Raw genomic sequence first — 20,219 nt, 5'->3', positions numbered from 1 at the left:
TTGCTGTACTCCACAAATAACAAAGAAAAACAATTACAAGTAGGGGTCAGTACAAACACAAGTACTGAGTAGATATCATCGGCCAACTCAAAATAGAAAACAGTATATATCAGATAATATCATAAATTCAACTAAAATACTCAACATGCGGCAATTTACAATTACCATAACCCTTGGTCACAACACCAAGCACATCAATGAGGACTCACGCCTCCCCATCATACTCATTTGGGAATTAGGTTCATTAAATTGAGTATATTAACATCTTTCAAGATTCACTATCTTTATTTCTCTCGTGTCGGTACGTGACACTCCGCTCCATATACTATCCCGGTGTCGGAACCTGACACTCCGATCCTCATCATACTATCCTGGTGTTGGAACGTGACACTCCGATCCTCATATACTATCCTGGTGCCGGAACGTGGCACTCCGATCCATATACTATCCTAGTGTCGGAACGTGACACTCCGATCCTCATATACTATCCTGGTATCGGAACGTGGCACCCGATCTATATACTATCCTGGTGTCGGAACGTGACACTCCGATCCTCATCATACTATCCTGGTGCCAGAACGTGACACCCGATCCCCTAATCTCACTACTTTCGGTCATTAAGCATTGTTGTTTACCAAGGCATCATCGTTAACAAAGTAGATTAGGGTTTCTTTTTAAGATTTAGGATTCAATAGCTTTATCATGCTTATCTTATCACAATTATATAATCACATTCATGCAAGCATATAATTAAGCATATAAAAGGGTTTACAACACTACCCAATACATATCATTCGCTATTAAGAGTTTACTACGAATAGCATAAAAACCATAACCTACCTCCACCGAAGATTCGTGATCAAGCAAGAAAATTCCCCAAAGCGTTGTTTCCCTCTATGTTCCTCTCTCTCTCGATCATTTCTCCCTCTCTTGTTCTTTCTATTTTTTTTATTCCAACTCTCTTTCTTTTACACTAATTAGCATATAATTAAGTATAAAAGATGATAAAATACCCCACTACTTGTTTCAAGGTTCTCTCTTTTAAACCCCAAGTAATTGAATTATTAACATTCAACCACTAACTTTATAATTAAAAGCAGGAATAGTCCAAAACGCCCCTTAAAACATTTAACAGAATTCCGACCCAGCCTGGGATTACACAGTCTGTGACGGGCCGTCGTGCCTGCGACGGTCCGTCCTGCTGAGTCGTCACAGAGTTCATAGACTGAAATTTACTGAAGGATCTGTGACGGTCCGTCCTGCCATTCCGTCACGAAGTTCAGAGAGTCAATTTCAGTACCCAAATTTCAAAAATCTAAGTGTTTTGGAACGAGACCCCCTCGACGGTCCGTCGTGCCCATGACGGTCCGTTGTGGGATCCATCGACTTAGACTGTAATTACCAGAAATAAACTCTACTGCTCAAAATGACTAACAGGTCGTTACAATAGATACCAATTTACCCATCGTTCGTCCCCGAACGATCACAAGAAGAAAAATAAGGGTGAAAAGGAGTACCTGAATCTGTAAATAGGTGTGGGTATCTTTCTTGCATATCGGCCTCCTTCTCCCAAGTGGACTCTTCAACGGGTTGATTCTCCCATTGAACTTTGATGGATGCAATCTCCCTTGATCTCAACTTGCGAATTTCTCTATCTAGAATGGCAACAGGCTCCTCCTCATAAGACAAATTCTCATCAAGCAGGACTGAATCCCAACGAATGATGTAGTTTCCATCCCCATGGTATCTTTTCAGCATAGACACATAAAATACCGGGTGCACTCCTGAGAATGCTGGGGGCAAGGTTAATTCATAAGCTACCTCCTCCACTCGCTTAAGTACTTCAAATGGTCCAATATACCTCGGGCTTAGCTTACCTCTTTTTCCAAACCGCATCACCCCTTTCATTGGCGGAACCTTCAGCAAGACTTGCTCACCCTCCATGAACTCCAAGTCTCTAACCTTTCGATCTGCATATTCCTTTTGCCTGCTTTTAGCCGCTAAAAGCTTTTCTTGAATAGCTTTCACCTTCTCTAATGAATCCCTAAAAATATCAGTACCCCAATGTCTAACCTCAAATGCATCAAACCACCCAATGGGAGACCTACATCTCCTCCCATACAATGCTTCGAAAGGAGCCATATCAATACTTGAGTGATAGCTATTATTGTATGAAAACTCCGCTAAGGGTAAGAAGTTATCCCAATGACCCCCAAATTCTATCACAGATGCACGAAGCATATCTTCCAGCACCTGAATTGTTCGCTCACACTGACCATCGGTCTGAGAGTGAAATGCAGTACTAAGGTCCAACCTAGTACCTAAATCCGCATGCAATGTTCTCCAAAACTTAGAAGTAAACTGCATACCTCTATCTGATATGATGGAAAGTGGAACTCCATGCAATCGAACAATTTCTGAGATGTACAGTCTAGCTAACTTCTCTGCATTGTAAGTCACCTTGACCGGAATGAAGTGAGCAGACTTAGTCAACCTGTCCACAATTACCCAAATGGAGTCAAACTTCCCCAATGTCTTTGGAAGACCAACCACGAAGTCCATTGCAATTCTCTCCCACTTCCATTCAGGAATGGGCATTCTCTGAAGTGTTCCTCCGGGCCTCTGGTGTTCATACCTTACTTGCTGACAATTTGGACATTTGGTAACAAAATCAACAATGTCGCGCTTCATTCTACTCCACCAAAAGTGTTGCTTTAGGTCATGGTACATCTTGGTTGCACCAGGATGTATAGAATATTCGGAACTTTGAGCCTCTGTAAGAATAGTGTGGATCAAATCATCAACACGGGGCACACATATCCTTCCCTTAATTCTCAAAACACCTTCCTCATCCATTATTGCTTCTTTAGCCTCTACTCGAAACACCATATCCCGAATCCGACTTAGTTTCTCATCATCAAACTGTTTCCCTTGATCTTGTCAAGAAAAGAAGATCTCGCCTCCACACTGGCCGAAAATCCTCCATTCTCATTTACTTCTAACATCATAAAGTCGTTAGCCAGAGTCTGAACCTCTCTAGTCAATGGGCGTCTGGAAACTTGTAAGTGGGCTAAACTACCCATGCTCCCTGCTTTTCTACTTAAGGCGTCTGCCACAATATTAGCCTTTCCTGGGTGATACAAGATGGTAACATCATAATCCTTCAGTAGTTCCATCCACCACCTCTGTCTCAAATTCAAATCCCTCTGAGTAAAGACATACTGTAGGCTACGATGATCCGTATAGACTTCACACTTGACCCCATATAGATAATGTCTCCACTGTTTTAATGCAAACACAAATGCGGCCAATTCCAAATCGAGGGTTTGATAGTTACGTTCATGCACCTTTAATTGCCTCGAAGCATAAGCAATTACATTCTTCTCTTGCATTAGCACTGCACCAAAACCAGAATAGGATGCATCACAATAAACAATGAAGTTCTTACCTTCCACTGGCAGGGTAAGGATAGATGCAGTAGTCAGCAAGGTCTTCAGTTTCTGAAAGCTTTCTTCACATTCATCCGACCATACAAATGGAACATTTTGCTTAGTCAACTTCGTCAATTGAGAAGCAATAGAAGAGAATCCCTGGAAAAATCGACGGTAGTAGCAGGCTAAACCAACAAAGCTCCTTATTTCTTACACATTAGTAGGTCTCACCCAATTTCTCACTGTTTCAATCATAGAAGGATCCACCATCACTCCATCCTTAGAAACCACGTGCCCCAAAAAGGATACTGAATCTAACCAGAACTCACACTTGGAGAATTTGGCATAAAGCCTTTTCTCCCTTAACACTTTTAACACAATTCTCAAATGCTCCTCATGTTCCTTCTTACTCTTGGAGTATATCAGTATATCATCAATAAATACGATCACAAAGAGATCCAGATATGGCTTAAAAATCCCATTCATCAAGCTCATGAAAGCAGCAGGGGCATTCGTAAGCCCAAAAGACATTACTAAGAACTCATAATGCCCATACCTAGTCCGAAAAGCAGTCTTGGGCACATTTACTGCCCGTATTTTCAATTGATGATAACCAAATCTCAAGTCGATTTTTGAGAAGGTACAAGCACCTTGTAACTGATTGAACAAATCATCAATGCGAGGAAGAGGATACTTGTTCTTAGACATTACCTTATTCAGTTGTCTGTAGTCTATGCACATCCGAAAGCTTCCATCCTTCTTCTTCACAAACAAAATAGGAGTACCCCAAGGGGATGCACTTGGTCTAATGAAACCTTTACTTGACAACTCTTGAAGTTGGGCCTTTAACTCCCTTAACTCTGCTGGAGCCATTCTATACGGGGGTATAGAAATGGGGTGAGTACCTGGTTCAAAATCAATGCAGAAGTCAATATCTCTATCCGGTGGCATACCAGGAAGGTTTGCAGGAAACACATCTAAAAACTCACGGACTATCGAAACCGACTCAATTGAAGGTACTTGGGTAGTATCATCCCTGAGGTGTGCCAAGAAAGCTAAACAACCCTTACTAACCATTCTCTTAGCACGAGAAAGGAGACGATACGAACCGGATGTGAAGTGAAGTCACCCTCCCACACTAACGGATCTGTCCTAGGCTTGACTAACGTCACAGTTTTAGCATTACAATCCAAGATTACAAAATTTGGAGAAAACCAAGTCATACCCAGAATTACATCGAAGTCAACCATTTCTAAGATAACCAAGTCTACATGAGTATTGCTCTCCATGAAAGTCACGTGACAAGACCTATAAACCTTTTCAACTATCACAGACTCGCTCACCGGAGTAGAAACACGAATAGGAATGTCAAGCAATTAACAATGTAAATTAAGACCAGTAGCAAATGCGGAAGATACATATGAAAATGTGGAGCCAGGGTAAAATAATACAGAAGCCATACAATCACAAACGAAAAGATTACCTGTGATAACAGCATCTGATGTCTCCGCTTCAGATATCCCAGGGAAAGCATAACAATGGGCCCTATAACTAGTCTGTCCGTTGCCTCTACCAGGTTGCGCTGCAGTAGTTCCCATTTGTCCATAACCCCGGCCGTTTTGGTGACCACTATTACCTCAACCACCACGTCCTCCAGAATGACGGCCTCTTCCATGACCACCTCTACCTTTGACTATTGGAGGTCTGTAACTTTGTTTTGGACAATACCTCTTAATATGTCCAGTCTCCCCACATCCATAAAACTCTCTGGATTCAAGTATCGGCCTCTGTGAGAATGACGAAGTCTGGGGCTAACCTCCAAACTCAAAGAAATGTTGGTCGGTCTGTGGTGGACCCCCAACTACAGTCTGGAGTGAAGACTGTATAGGTCGGGTTGATTAACCTCCTGAACCCTATCCTCTGGAGTAGGAACCATTAAACTCACCTCCCTTACGAAACCTTTTTGATGTCGGTGCCGTGGTGAAGTCATCTGGCTTCACTCCCTCCACCTCTATCACGAAGTCTACCACTTCCTGAAAAGATTTCGCTGTAGCCGCTACCTGTAAGGCTGAAATCCGCAACTCTGACCTCAACCCCTTAACAAAATGGCGAATCCGCTCTTGTGGACTGAACCGAAGCATGGTGGCATATCTGGATAGTGCACGAAACCTAGCCTCATAAGCAGTAATCGACATCCTTCCTTGCTCTAGGCTTAGAAACTCATCTCTCCTCCTATCCCTCAAAGTACGGGGTATATACTTCTCCATAAATAAGCTAGATAACGACGCCCAAGTCATAGGTGGTGCCTGTGCGGGTTGACACTCAACATGTGACCGCCACCACATTTTGGCGTTCCCTTGAAACTGATAGGTCACAAACTCAACACCAAATCGTTCTACTATGCCCATCTTGTGCAGTAGCTCATGACAATCAACCAGAAAATCATAGGCATCCTCAGATTCAGCACCGTTGAAGACTGGAGGTTTCAATTACAAGAACATACTGAAAAGTTCGTGCTGATCACTAGTCATTATAGGCCCTGTAGTTAATCGAGGAAACGTGCCTATTTCCAATGAGGCATCCATGCGGGGAGCCACAGTAGCTACATGTTGTACCTCCGGAACCTGAGGTACTAGTGCAGAAAACACTGAAGGTGTCTGGCCTTGATCAGATAACCCGCTAAGATAAGCAAGAACCTGATTGATTATCTCTGGGGTAGGTTGGGGTGGTAATTTCTCATTCTGCACTTGCTCATTTTCCCCTTCCTCCCCCTCTCTAACTACTTCCTCAGTCGGTGGAGGAGTCACCGCCCTAGTACTAGATGGGCCAGGTGTTTGTCCTCTTCCTCTAGAGGACGTCCTCCCACGACCTTTACCACGGCCTCTTAGCGGGCTATCTGATCAGGGCCAGACACCTCCAGTGTTTTCTGCACCAGCACCTCAGGTTCCAGAGGTACAACATGCAGCTACTGTTGCTCCCCGCATGGATGCCTCATTGGAAATAGGCACGTTTCCTCGGTTAACTACAGGGCCTATAATGACAAGTGATCAGCATGAACTTTTCAGTAAGTTCTTGAAATTGAAACCTCCTGTCTTCAAGGGTGCTGAATCTGAGGATGCTTACGATTTTCTGGTTGACTGTAAAAGAGTTACTACACAAGATGGGTATAGTAGAACGATTTGGCATCGAGTTTGTAACCTATAAATTTCAAGGGAACGCCAAAATGTGGTGGAAGTCAAATGTGGAGTGTCAACCAACAGAGGCACCACCAATGACTTGGGCATCATTCTCTAGTTTATTTATGGAGAAGTATATACCCTGGACTTTGAGGGATAGAAGGAGAGATGAGTTCCTGAGCCTAGAGCAAGGCAGGATGTCGGTTACTGTTTACGAGGCTAAGTTTCGTGCATTATCCAGGTATGCCACCCAACTTTACTTCAGTCCACAAGAGCGGATTCGTTGTTTCGTGAAAGGATTGAGGTCAGATTTGCGGATTTCAGCTTTACAGGTAGCTGCTACAGCAAAATCCTTTCAGGAAGTGGTACACTTTGTGATAGAGGTGGAGGGAGTGAAGCCAGATGAATTCACCATGGAATCAACTACTAAGAAATTTCGTATGGGAGGTGAGTTTAGTGGTTCTTACTCCAGAGGGCAGAGTTCCTAAGGTTATCCAACCCGACCTATTCAGTCTTCACTACAGACCGTCGCTGGGGGTCCACTGCAGACCGGCCAATATTTCTCTGAGTTTGGTGGTTTTCCCCAGACTTCGTCATTCTCACAGGTCCTATGCTTGAATTAAGAGAATGTTATGGATGTGGAGAGACTGGACATATTTGGAGGAATTGTCCAAAACCGAGTTACAGACCCCCAATAATCAGAGGTAGATGTTGTCATGGAAGAGGCCGTTATTCGGGAGGACGTGGTGGCCGAGGTGATTGTGTTCACCAAAACATCCAGGGTAACAGGCAAACTGGAACTACTGCAGCGCAACATGGTAGGGGAAACGGGCAGACAGGTGATAGGGCAAATTGTTATGCTTTTCCTGGGAGATCCGAAGCGGAGATATCTGATGCTATCATCACAGGTAATCTTTTGGTTTGTGATTGCATGGCTTCTGTATTGTTTGATCCTAGATCCACATTTTCTTATGTATCTTCCTCATTTTCTAATGGTCTTAATTTACATTGTGAATTGCTTGACATGCCTATTCGTGTTTCTACTCCGGTGGGTGAGTCTGTGATAGTTGAAAAGGTGTATAGGTCTTGTCTTGTGACTTTTGTGGGGAGCAATACTCATGTAGACTTGGTTATCTTAGAATTGGTTGACTTCGATGTAATTCTGGGTATGACTTGGCTTTCTCCAAATTTTGCAATCTTGGATTGTAATGCTAAAACTGTGATGTTAGCCAAGCCTGGGACAGATCCGTTAGTGTGGGAGGGTGACTACACTTCCAATCCGGTTCGTATCGTCTCCTTTCTTCATGCTAAGAGAATGGTTAGTAAGGGTTATTTAGCTTTCTTGGCACACCTCAGGGATGATACTACCCAAGTACCTTCAATTTAATCGGTTTCGATAGTCCGCGAGTTTTTAGATGTGTTTCCTGCAGACCTTCCTGGCATGCCACCGGATAGGGATATTGACTTTTGCATTGATCTGGTGCAAGGTACTCGCCCCATTTCTATACCCCCTTATAGAATGGCTTCCGCTGAGTTAAGAGAGTTAAAGGCCCAACTTCAAGAATTGTTAGTAAAAGGCTTTATTAGACCAAGTGCATCCCCTTGGGGTGCTCCCATTTTGTTTGTGAAGAAGAAGGATGGAAATTTTCGGATGTGCATAGACTACATGAAACTAAATAAAGTAACTGTTAAGAACAAGTATCCTCTTCCTCGCATTGATGATATGCACGATCAGTTACAAGGTGCTTGTACCTTCTCAAAAATCGACTTGAGATCTGGTTATCATCAATTGAAAATGCGGGCAATGGATGTGCCCAAGATTGCTTTCCGGACCAGGTATGGGCATTATGAGTTCTTTGTAATGTCTTTTAAGCTTACGAATGCCCCTGCTGCTTTCATGAGCTTGATGAATGGGATTATTAAGCCATATCTGGATCTCTTTGTCATTGTATTCATTGATGATATACTGGTATACTCAAAGAGCGAGAAAGAACATGAGGAGTACTTGACAATTGTGTTGCAAAAGTTGAGGGAGAGGAAGCTTTATGCCAAATTCTCTAAGTGTGAGTTTTGGCTAGATTCAGTATCCTTCTTAGGGCACGTAGTTTCTAAGGATGGAGTGATGGTGGATCCATCTAAGATTGAAACAGTGAGGAATTGGGTAAAACCTACTAATGTGTCAGAAGTAAGGAGCTTTGTTTGTTTAGCTAGCTACTACCGTCGATTTGTCAAGGAGTTCTCTTCTATTGCTTCCCAATTGACAAGCTTGACTAAACAGAATGTTTCATTTGTATAGTCGGACGAGTGTGAAGAAAGCTTTTAGAAGCTCAAGACTTTGTTGACTACTGCACCAATCCTTTCCCTGCCAGTGGAAGGTAAGAATTTCATTGTCTATTATGATTCATCCTATTCGGGTTTGGGTGCAGTACTAATGCAAGAGAAGAATGTAATTGCTTATGCTTTGAGGCAATTAAAGGTGCACGAACGTAATTATACGACTAATGATTTGGAGTTGGCTGCGGTAGTGTTTGCATTAAATCAATGGAGGCACTATCTATATGGAGTTAAGTGTGAAGTCTACACGGATCATCGTAGCCTACAGTATGTCTTTACTCAGAAAGATTTGAATTTAAGACAGAGAAGGTGGATGGAACTACTGAAGGATTATGACATCACTATGTTGTATCATCCGGGAAAAGCTAATGTTGTGGCAGATGCTTTAAGTAGAAAGGCAGGGAGCATGGGAATTCTATCCCACATGCAAGCTTCAAGACGCCTATTGGCTAGAGAGGTACAGATTCTGGATAATGACTTAATGAGGCTAGAAATAAATGAGAAGGGAGGATTTTTGGCCTGTGTGGAGGCGAGATCTTCCTTTCTTGACAAGATTAAGGGAAAGCAGTTTGATGATGAGAAGCTGATTCGGATTCGAGATAAGGTGTTTAGAGGAGAGGCTAAGGAAGCAAAAATCGATGAGGAAGGTGTTTTGAGAATTAAGGGAAGGGTATGTGTACCCCGCGTCGATGATTTGATTTACACTATTCTTACAGAGGCTCATAGCTCAAGGTATTCTATACATCCAGGTGCAACCAAGATGTATCGTGATCTAAAGCAACATTTTTGGTGGAGTAGGATGAAGCGTGACATTGTTCGGTTTGTTGCTCAATGCCCGAATTGTCAGCAAGTAAAGTATGAACACCAGATGCCCGGAGGAACACTTTAGAGAATACCCATTCCTGAATGGAAGTGGGAGAGAATTGTAATGGACTTCGTGGTTGGTCTTCCAAAGACATTGGGGAAGTTTGACTCTATTTGGGTAATTTTAGACAGATTAACTAAGTCTACTCACTTCATCCCGGTCAAGGTGACCTACAATGCATAGAAGTTAGTCATACTCTACATCTCCGAAATTGTTCGATTGCATGGAGTTCCACTTTCCATAATATCAGATAGAGGTACGGAGTTTACTTCTAAGTTTTGGAGAACATTGCATGTTGAATTAGGTACTAGGTTGGACCTTAGTACTGCATTTCACCCTCAGACCGACGGTCAGTCTGAGCAAACAATTCAGGTTTTGGAGGATATGCTTCGTGCATGTGTGATATAATTTGGTGGTCATTGGGATAACTTCTTACCCTTAGCAGAGTTCTCATACAACAATAGCTATCACTCAAGTATTGATATGGCCCCATTTGAGGCATTGTATGGGAGAAGATGTAGGTCTCCCATTGGATGGTTTGATGCATTTGAGGTTAGACCATGGGGTACTGACCTTCTGAGGGAATCGTTAGATAAAGTGAAATGCATTCAAGAAAAGCTTTTAGCGGCTCAAAATAGACAAAAAGAATATGCAGATCGAAAGGTTAGAGTCTTGGAGTTTATGGAGGGTGAGCAAGTCTTGCTGAAGGTTTCGCCCATGAAAGGGGTGATGCGGTTTGGTAAGCGAGGTAAGCTTAGTCCGAGGTATATTGGTCCATTCGAAGTTCTGAAGCGCGTGGGGGAGGTAGATTATGAATTAGCCTTGCCCCAGGACTGTCAGGAGTGCATCCGGTATTTCATGTGTCTATGTTGAAAAGATACCATGGGGATGGAAACTACATTATTCGTTGGGATTCAGTTCTGCTTGATTAGAATTTTTTTTATGAGGAGGATCTGGTTGCTATTTTAGTTAGAGAAGTCCGCAAGTTGAGGTCGAGGGAGATTGCATCCATTAAGGTTCAATGGAAGAATCGGCCGGTAGAAGAGTCCACTTGGGAGAAGGAGGCTGATATGCAAGAAAGATACCCACATCTTTTTACAGATTCAGGTACTCCTTTTCGCCATTGTTTTTCTTCTCGTAATCGTTCGGGGACGAACGATGGGTAAATTTGTATCTATTGTAACGACCTGTTAGTCGTTTTTAGAAGTAGAGTGTATTTCTGGTAATTACAGTTTTAGTCGACGGATCCCACGACGGACCGTCATGGGCACGACGGACCGTCGAGGGTGTGTCGTTCCAAAACACTTAGAATTCTGAAAAATTGGGTACTGAAATCGACTCTCTGAACTTCATGACAAGGTGGCAGGACAGACCGTCACAGGCATGACGGGCCGTCACAGACACTTTAATAAATCGAGTCTCTGAACCTTGTGCCGGAAGCAACAGGACGGACCGTCGCAGGCACGACGAGCCGTCACAGTCTGCGTAACCCTGACTGGGTCAAATTTCTGTTTAATATTTTAAGGGGCGTTTTGGACTATTCCTGCTTATAATTATAAAGTTAGTGGTTAAATATTAATAATCCAATTTCTTGAGGGTTAAAGGATATAACCTTAAATTAATTAGTGGGTTACTTTTGTCATCTTTTATACTTAATTATATGTTAATTAGGGTAAAGAAAAAGGGTTTGAATAAGAAAGATAGAAAGAATAGAGAGAAGAGGGAGAAACAATTGAGAGAGAGAGGAACGAAGAAGAAAGCAAATATTTTGAGGATTAGCTTGCTTGATCACAATGCTTCGGTGGAGGTAGGTTATGGTTTTTATGTTATTCCATAGTAAACTCTCAATAGCGAATGATATGTATTGGGTAGTATTGTAAAACCGTTCTATATGGTTAATTGTGTGTTTGCATTATGTGACGATATAATTGTGATAAAATAAGTATGATGAAGCTATTGAATCCTAAATCTTGAAAACCTCTTGTTAATGATGATGCCTTGGTATAAAAGAGGGCTTGATGAACTAAAAGAATGAGGTTAGGGGATCGGGTGTCACGGACCGACACGTAGTATTAGGGGGATCGGGTGTCACGAACCGACACGTAGTATTAGGGGGATCGGGTGTCACGAACTGACACGTAGTATTAGGGGGATCGGGTGTCACGAACCGACACGTAGTATTATGGGGATCGGGTGTCACAAACTGACACGTAGTATTAGGGGATCGGAGTGTCACGTTCCGACACAAGAGGAATAAAGAGAGGGAATCTTGAATTATGGTAATATACTCAGATTTAATGAACCTATTTCTCAAATGAGTATGGTATACAGGCTTGCGTCCTAATGGGTGTACTTGGCGTTATTATCAATGATTCTTGTACTTGTTGTTGCTACGTGTTGAGTATTGTAGATGATTTTATGATATTATCTGATATATACTGTTTTCTATTTTGAGTTGACCGATGATATCTATTCAGTACTCGTGTTTTGTACTGACCCCTACTTGTATGTTTTCCTTTTGTTCATTGTAGAGTGCAGCAAACGTACCGTCGTCTTCAATTCAACCGCAACTCTAGCCAGTCTTCATCACGTCAGATTTCAGGGTGAGCTATAGCTTCCAGCTTGGACTGGATCTTCTTCTTCATGTCTTGATGCCTTGAAGTTCTGGCATAGACTAGATATTATTTATGTTTAGTTTCTTAGATACTCTTAGATTTAGTAATTTGAGGATAGATGTTCTTGTGATGATGACTTCCAGATTTTGTGGATAATGATAAGTTTTGAGTTTTAGAAGTTGATTATTGATTTTATTTATGAGTTTTAAGTCTTCCGCATTGTATTCTGTTTACCATGGTTAAATGTTGGGGTTTAGATTGGTTGGTCCGCTCACATAGGAGGATAAATGTGGGTTCCACTCACGGATCGATTTGGGTCGTGACACTATCACAAGCACGACGGACCGTCACAAGCTCCGTAGGTGGTCTCTTCTGCATTTCTTCGCTCAAAATCTCCGCATTCATCTTTGGACAGATTTTCCTGCAAATAAAGAGAAACTTAAATAAAAATTAGAACAAAAAGTCTTTTGGACACACTAAAATTTAAGGAAAAAGTATTAATAATGTCGTGAAACCACGGTATATCAAACACCCTCAACTTAAATTTGTTGTTTGACCTCAAGAGACGCACTATGACTCAATAAAAACTCTTTGTAAAAAAGTATCCATGTTTTATCCTTTGCAATTATTTGGATATCAATCTCGATTAATCTCATCATATCTATGCATTCTATCACTATTAGGCTTGAATTATGTTGGATCAGAACATGACACAGACTCACCATGCACTAACACCTATCCTCTTCAATTTCTCACCAAGGTGCTAACAATTCTTGTATTGCAACTAGTGTCCTCACTTTAAAACAAAATCCTCATTTTTCACACAATGATTTAAGTTTCAGTATAAGGATTACTTTTCAACACTTGCTCTAAGAATAAAGTCACACTCATTCATACCTATTGCCATAAGCTTGCCCTTATTTTCACTGCCTTAAGTTCACTATACAACCCTTAGGATCACGATAGGACTTTTTTAGCTTGTAACATAGACTCAGGGTAAGGTAGGGTATATTTAGGTTTACTTTAGTGACCTTTTTCCCTCCTTGACATATTCGCTAAACCTACTCCTTTCTATAATTTTATCTGGCCCATCTTCTCATATTCTTTCACCTTGCTATTTTCTCTTCATTCTTCATTTGTGTAAGTGACTCTTCTTTTCTTGCTTGTATTTCTCGTATATTTTTCTTTTCTTTACTTTTGTTTCAACTAATTCTTGAGTCACTTTACTTTTGTTCATTCTGTCTGTTTGTTCTTTCAACCCCACTTTCCAGAGCATTCCTCATAATAGCCACTCTCAACTCATGGCTTTGCCAGAAGTCAAGGTACACAGTACCCAAAGTTGGGTCAGGGCCATAACGAAGGTTGTTTACTGCATTAGCCACCCTCAACTTATTCTTTTGGCATAAGCTGAGGTGCACATGTCCAAGGAGGGACCAGGTCCAACACATTGTTCCCAGAAAAGATTAGTTGGGGTGAAAAAGAAAGGTCTAATTTATGCTCAAATTATTTGGATAAAAGAAGGATAAATTTCATTTGGTTTTCTTTTATTTAGGCTAAAAATGGGCTATATTGAATAAGGGCCTATGATCCCTTCCTAATTGTCTATTACAGCTTACTTTTAGCAGGACTAACCAGGCAAGTTCTAGCTCAGTACCAATAGTGGACTATTCAAATCTTCCTCACACTCACTTGAAATCTCATCACTATACCAGATTATCAGACACCTAGTTCGAATTTTAGACTTAGGGTAATGCAATAGTGTACCTCTATGTCGTGCTTACAGCCACACATTTATCAGTTACTATGCCTAGTCGTGCATTATTTTCCAATTTATCAGGATATCATTTTAGCCATCATGCTCCAGAATAAAACTACGTACAAAAGATATAGACATGCCGGTTCAACAGAATAAGTAATCAGTCTTTTGGGGATAAAGAACACATGCAAGAAAACCCCAAAAGAGGAGAGTGAATTGGGCTACTCAGACTTCACCCTAACACTTACTATCCATATACCCCACCCCCAAAAAAGACATGCAATTGTCCCCAATGCATAGAAAATTTAAATACTAGAGTGGTAGGTGAAGCAAACCTGTGGCGCAAAGCGTCGTCGATCAGCAAGCTGGTGGGTCTGGTTCCCCGGAACCCACGTCCTCTGCAATATGGACACCCTCAGTGGTGTCCTCAGCAACAACCGTACTATCAGCAGTGGCTCCCTCTATTTCCACAGTTCGGGAGCTAGACGCCCCAGCCGCTAACTCTCCTGCTCTCATCTGGTGCGCCGTCTCCTCAGCAAGTCAGGCTCTCCTCGCAGCCTCTATCTCACGGCGCTCCTTCTTCCGTGCTCGCGCCTCATGCTCTGCTCGACTCCTACGCCTCTTGGCGTGCTCTCAAGGGGGAGGTAGTGGAATCTCTGAGGTGGCGAATAGGGCCGCCAACACTGTGTCTTCAGCAGGCTCGACATAAGCGCCCTCAGACTTTGGCACCCTAGCTTCTAAGATCGTGTCGATATCTATGTGAAGACTGTCGACCGCAACCTGAAGAGTCGACACATCCATTGGAGGGGCTGGCTGGGCTAGCAACCGCAACTCAAAGGCGTCCAAGCGCAGGTGAACCTCAGCGATCTTACGCTCTGTATACTAGACCATTTTCCACTCCAGGCGCTCTTCTATCTCGGTAATGGACCTCTTCATCCACGGCTGGATATGATGCAGAAGTGTAGCCATTTGCTCTTCTAATTTTTAGACCCTAGCACGCGGGACCAACGCGGGTAGAGGGGCTGTGCGAGAGGAGCTCCGGGCAGTGCTACTACCCGGGATAGACACGACCGGGGTAGTGTCAGTTGACGCCGCCTGCATAGCCGTGCAAGCCTGGGCTACCGTATCAGCAAGATCGTCAGCAAGTGGGGGCAGCTCTGGATGGGGCCCTCTTCGTGGAGCTAACTCATTGGCCTCATCTTTGGTGAGGTCGACATCAACCATGCCCTGTGGGATCTGAGATGATCTACGTGCTATATAAGCACACCTGCGGACCTGCAGAGAGAAAAGATCATGCACGGGAAAGGGTAAGTAGTTGTGACCTTGAAAGCCCTCTCGTGCATGACTGCCTGTAGAAGCCACGCGAAATCCACCTCAAACCCGGCTATCATCACCGCCATCAATACTGCTCGATCCCATGTAACTATATTATCACCGGCTATGGGGGAAAGGCAGTGGCGGACAATCAGCCACAAGAACTTCGCCTTGAAAGTTAGGTTGGCCTTCTTGATGGCCCCCTTTGGCTCGGTCAACCAGTCGACACCCTATCCATTAACTGACAGGTGCAGGTCCATCCACCTCTTGGTGGTCTCACTCAGCGATGGCTCACGCAGGAACTGGCCATCTTTAACCAGCTGCCATCGGTAGTCAAACTTGGCAGTGACAGGGGTCCGAGGAGCATTAACACCCTCACTGTATAGAAACCGGCGGATGGCAGGCAGGGAAATGTCAATCTGCACGCCCCGTACTTGGATCTTCTCCAGTGGGGCCTGTTTGGCGGGGGCAGCCCGCCTATCAATCTGAGATCGGAGAGTCTCTACGTAGGATGCGTAGAACTGTCGGACCATTTCATCACTGTAACGTCCCAACGGACGTGCTGTCCACTCCAAGCGATATCTGGTGAAGAGATTCTGGATCTTAGGCATTGTCGGAGACTCCCTGTAAGGACCCGCCGCTCCAAGGTAAGTGTTCGAGTCATAACTCCTTTGTCAGTCAGGAACTTGGCGTCGAAGTAGACTTGAAATTGTCCGTCGATACACCACCGATTGGGCTGGTCAGTAGCCAGGGTGGGGGCATGAGATGGTGATCCTGGTGTGGATTCCAAAGTGTCAGCCTCATCAGACGAGGCCGACGCTGCAGCGGTGGCGGGTGCGGGAACCTCAGCAGAGATGGAGGCTTCCTCCGATCACAAAACTCCTAAGGAGCCAGACGCTCCTTCTTCATTTGTGGCTGACCCAGAAGCTGTGCCGGTCATTGTGCGCTCCTTATCAGACTGGGAGGCAGTGACTACTCCGGACGCCACCTTTGTGGGTGTGGCTCTGGTGGCACGTGAAGCACGGGAAGGGGTGGAAGTGCCTGGGGGCACACACTCGGGGTCACGCTCATCATCAGAGCCAATGACCATGCAGGCAGACGGGGCAATAGACTTCGATCGCCCGCGTGCATAGATTCGATCTTGCTTGGGTGCCATAGTAGATAGTACCTGTAAAGGATCAATATTAGTACGAGTAGTGGCAAACAAGACAAGCAAAACCACACAAAAAAATTAAAATAATATGACATTTATATAGTAATAGTGACGCACGATGGTCCTTGTGATGGCTCGTCGTATTTATGATTGACCGTCATGGGGTCCGTCGTGTCTTCCTTAGACTATGTATGGATAACCCTGAAGGAGTGTCTCTGACAAGTATGACGGTATGTGTAGGACGGTCCGTCATAGGTAGGACGGTCCGTTCTAAGTGTCCGTCAGAGGACAGTTAAAAAAATATGGAGACCCGTAGGAGAGGGGTCTCTGACCGTCATAACGTTCAGGCAGGACGGACCATCGTGGGTATGATGGTCCGTCGTACTCGTCCGTTTGACGACACTTAGAAAAATGGAGATAGACCCTTAGAAACAGGGTCTCTGACAACCAGAACGATTGTGCAAGACGGACCGTCGTGAAGACGACGGTCCGTCACATGTGTTCGTTAGAGGACACTTAGAATAAAATGGGCAGTGGGGTGTTAGGGATTTTGGATAGGACACTACGACGGTCCGTCGTCGGTACGACGGTTCGTCATTGGGGTCTCGTTCTGTAGATCAGTGACAGAACTGGGGGTACCCCATTCACTCCCCATGACCCAAATCGAACTTATAGTGTTTTGGACCTACATTTGTCTAACCCAAATACCTAGGAAACTAGCAATGCAAAAGCACCTATGTCTAGGGTTGTAAACACGACAATTTTGCACATTTTTAACCTAGGTTAGACAGAATCTTATATAAAAGCAACAAACATATCACGAACAACTAAGCTAATACTAATTAATAAACAAAAATGCAAGATAAATGAGTAGAAATTAGAGATACATACCTTAGAATTGGAGAAAACAAGATGGACAAGTACTCAGTGACAAAAAAGACACCAACAGCAGCAACTCCGACTAGTAGATGATAACTTTTAGGGTTTGGAGAATTTTGGGGGAACAATGATCGGTTGAAGAGGGAGAGATTGTGGAAGTTTAAACAAGAGGGCAATGGGAGGAATAATGAAGGAATGGGGGTGAAATGAGGGTTTGGGGAGTTTAAATGGTGATATTTTATTAAAAAACTTTTAACCGGGTCGGGTCGGGTACGCCTCATTAATGACGCGATGATTCCACGACGAAGGTCCTTCGCAATTGTGACGACCCATCGTTAGTTCCGTCGTGTGTGCCCTAGTTTTAAAATAACAGAAAGACGTCCCTAGCACGACGGATGCATACGACGGTCCATCGCAGGCGCAACGGTCCGTCGCTGTATCCATCAGTTAGTGCTGCAGAGTAATTTTTTCTGCAGAATTTCCTGGTGATGTGCCTGCAAATTTAAAACCCATTAGTAGAAAAATGCTACCATTGCTAAAAAGACTATAAGTATAGGGTTGCCTCCTAACAAGCGTCTGATTTAATGTAGCGGCACGACTATGGACACTTGTTTACTCAGACTTCATCAAAATGGTACGCCTCTTTCACTTCATTCCCCGTTGCTTTATGCCCAAAATAGAGTTTTATTCGATCTCTATTCATCTTAAACCACACTCTCTCCTTCTCTTTTAACTCAATTGCTCTATGAGGGAATACTAGGGTAATCAAGTAAGGGCCAGTCCATTTAGAGTTGAGCTTGCCCGGAAGACAAGGCGACCCAGAACTGTCTACAAACACCAAATCCCCAACCATAAACTCTTATTTTGAACTTTCTTGTTTATTCTCCTTCTTCATATTTTCTTTGTGGGATATGGAGGATAGCGATTAGATCTCACCACTCTGCGTCATAGTCCTACAAACGTTGAAGGTCGCTTCATCATTGTTCAACCGAAATTTCATCTGCCCCTTTTCCATATCAACTAAGGCTCTACCTGTAGCAAGGAATGGTCTCCCAAGAATAATAGGCACTTCAAAATCGACTTCACAATCAAGAATAACAAAATCTTCCGGAAATATGAATGACTCCACTTTTACTAACACATCATGGAGTATCCTTATTGACCTTTTCACTGTTTGATCAGCCATCAGTAGCCGCATCGCAGTGGGTTTTGGGTCACCCAAACCCAACTTCTTTTAGATCGAAGGGGCATGAGATTTATTCTTGCCCCCAGATGACATAATGCTTTCGTAAAATGTAATGACCCAACTGTACAAGGAATAGTGAACGCACCCGGATCTTCTTTCTTTTGTACGAGGGATCTTTTAGTAATAGCACTACAATGTTGCAGTCTATAATCATCCCCAAAAGTGACCAATCTTTTCTTTGTTACCTGATCTTTCATAAACTTGGCATAACCGGGCATTTGTTCTAGAGATTCTACAAAAGGGACATTGATAGAGAGATGCTTCAGCATTGTTATAAAACGCCGATATTTACCGTCCTCGGTCTTTTTCACTAATCTCTGAGGCAAGGGTGGTTGTGGTCTAGGCATGGGAATTACCTTCATAGGGACTTCTGCATCTTTTCCATTGCTCTCTTCTTCCTCAACACTACCCTTTACCACCTTATCATCATCCTTTCTCACATTTTTCTCATTAGACGGCATAGGTGGGTAAATGGTTTGCTTCCCACCCCGAGTAGTGATTGTCATACAGAGAGCATCATTTTATTGATTTTGGACAGTGTTGCTAGGAAGAGTGTTGGGTTGCCGTGTGTTCTCTATCGCAGATAATTGGGTCATTTGAAATTCGATCTATTTAATCGAAATTGCATGTGTATCAACTTTTTGCCCAATACTAGCTAAATCACCCCTTAACTCTTTAATGTGCTCATCCCTAGCATCGAACCTCCTCATCAATTTGTGTAACATATCCTCAACTCGCGCCATACTATCTCCACCATCCCTAGGAATAACTTCACAATTTTGAGGAGGGACATAGGGCCCATTCCTATCATTTTTGTTGCCGTAGTTACCCCTGTTGAAGTTGTTGTCGCGGTTATAGTTTCCATCTCGGACATAATGACCCTCACTATTGTAGTTACCATAGTTCCTTCCTTGGTTCCCTTGACCTTGGCGCCAATTCTCCTGATTAGAGCCTTGTGCACTTGGTCGGAAACACTTTGTTCATTTATTGCATAGGAATCCTTCTCATAATAGCACTCATCGTTTTGTGGCGGTTGTTTCGACAAGTAGTTGACTGGATTTATCTTTTCTGCACGCCCACTGACATGTTTCAGTACCAACCTAAGCTCAGTTCTCATCTGAGCCATTTCTTCAGGAATCTCATCTGTGGCTGGATTGTTAGTGGACAGCACTGCGAAGGTGTTTCTCCCGGTATACGACTTCCTAGTACTCCAAGCTTTATTATTCCGGGAGATTTTTTCTAATTTTTCAGCAATCTCAGCATAAGGACACTCCCCATAAGATTCACCTGCTATAGTGTCCAACACCACTTTATTATTATCCTGTCCCCGATAGAAGTATTCCTTCAGTGACTCATCATCTATACGGTGATTTGGCACACTGCTCAACAACGAGGTGAATCTATCCCAAGAACTAATAACTGACTCTCCTGGCAGTGCCACAAAGTTATT

Source organism: Solanum lycopersicum, chromosome 5 (genome assembly GCF_036512215.1).
Source record: "Solanum lycopersicum chromosome 5, SLM_r2.1".
Lineage (NCBI taxonomy): Eukaryota > Viridiplantae > Streptophyta > Magnoliopsida > Solanales > Solanaceae > Solanum > Solanum lycopersicum.
The sequence above is the reverse complement of the archived record's forward strand: the minus strand, read 5'-3'. Positions refer to the sequence as shown.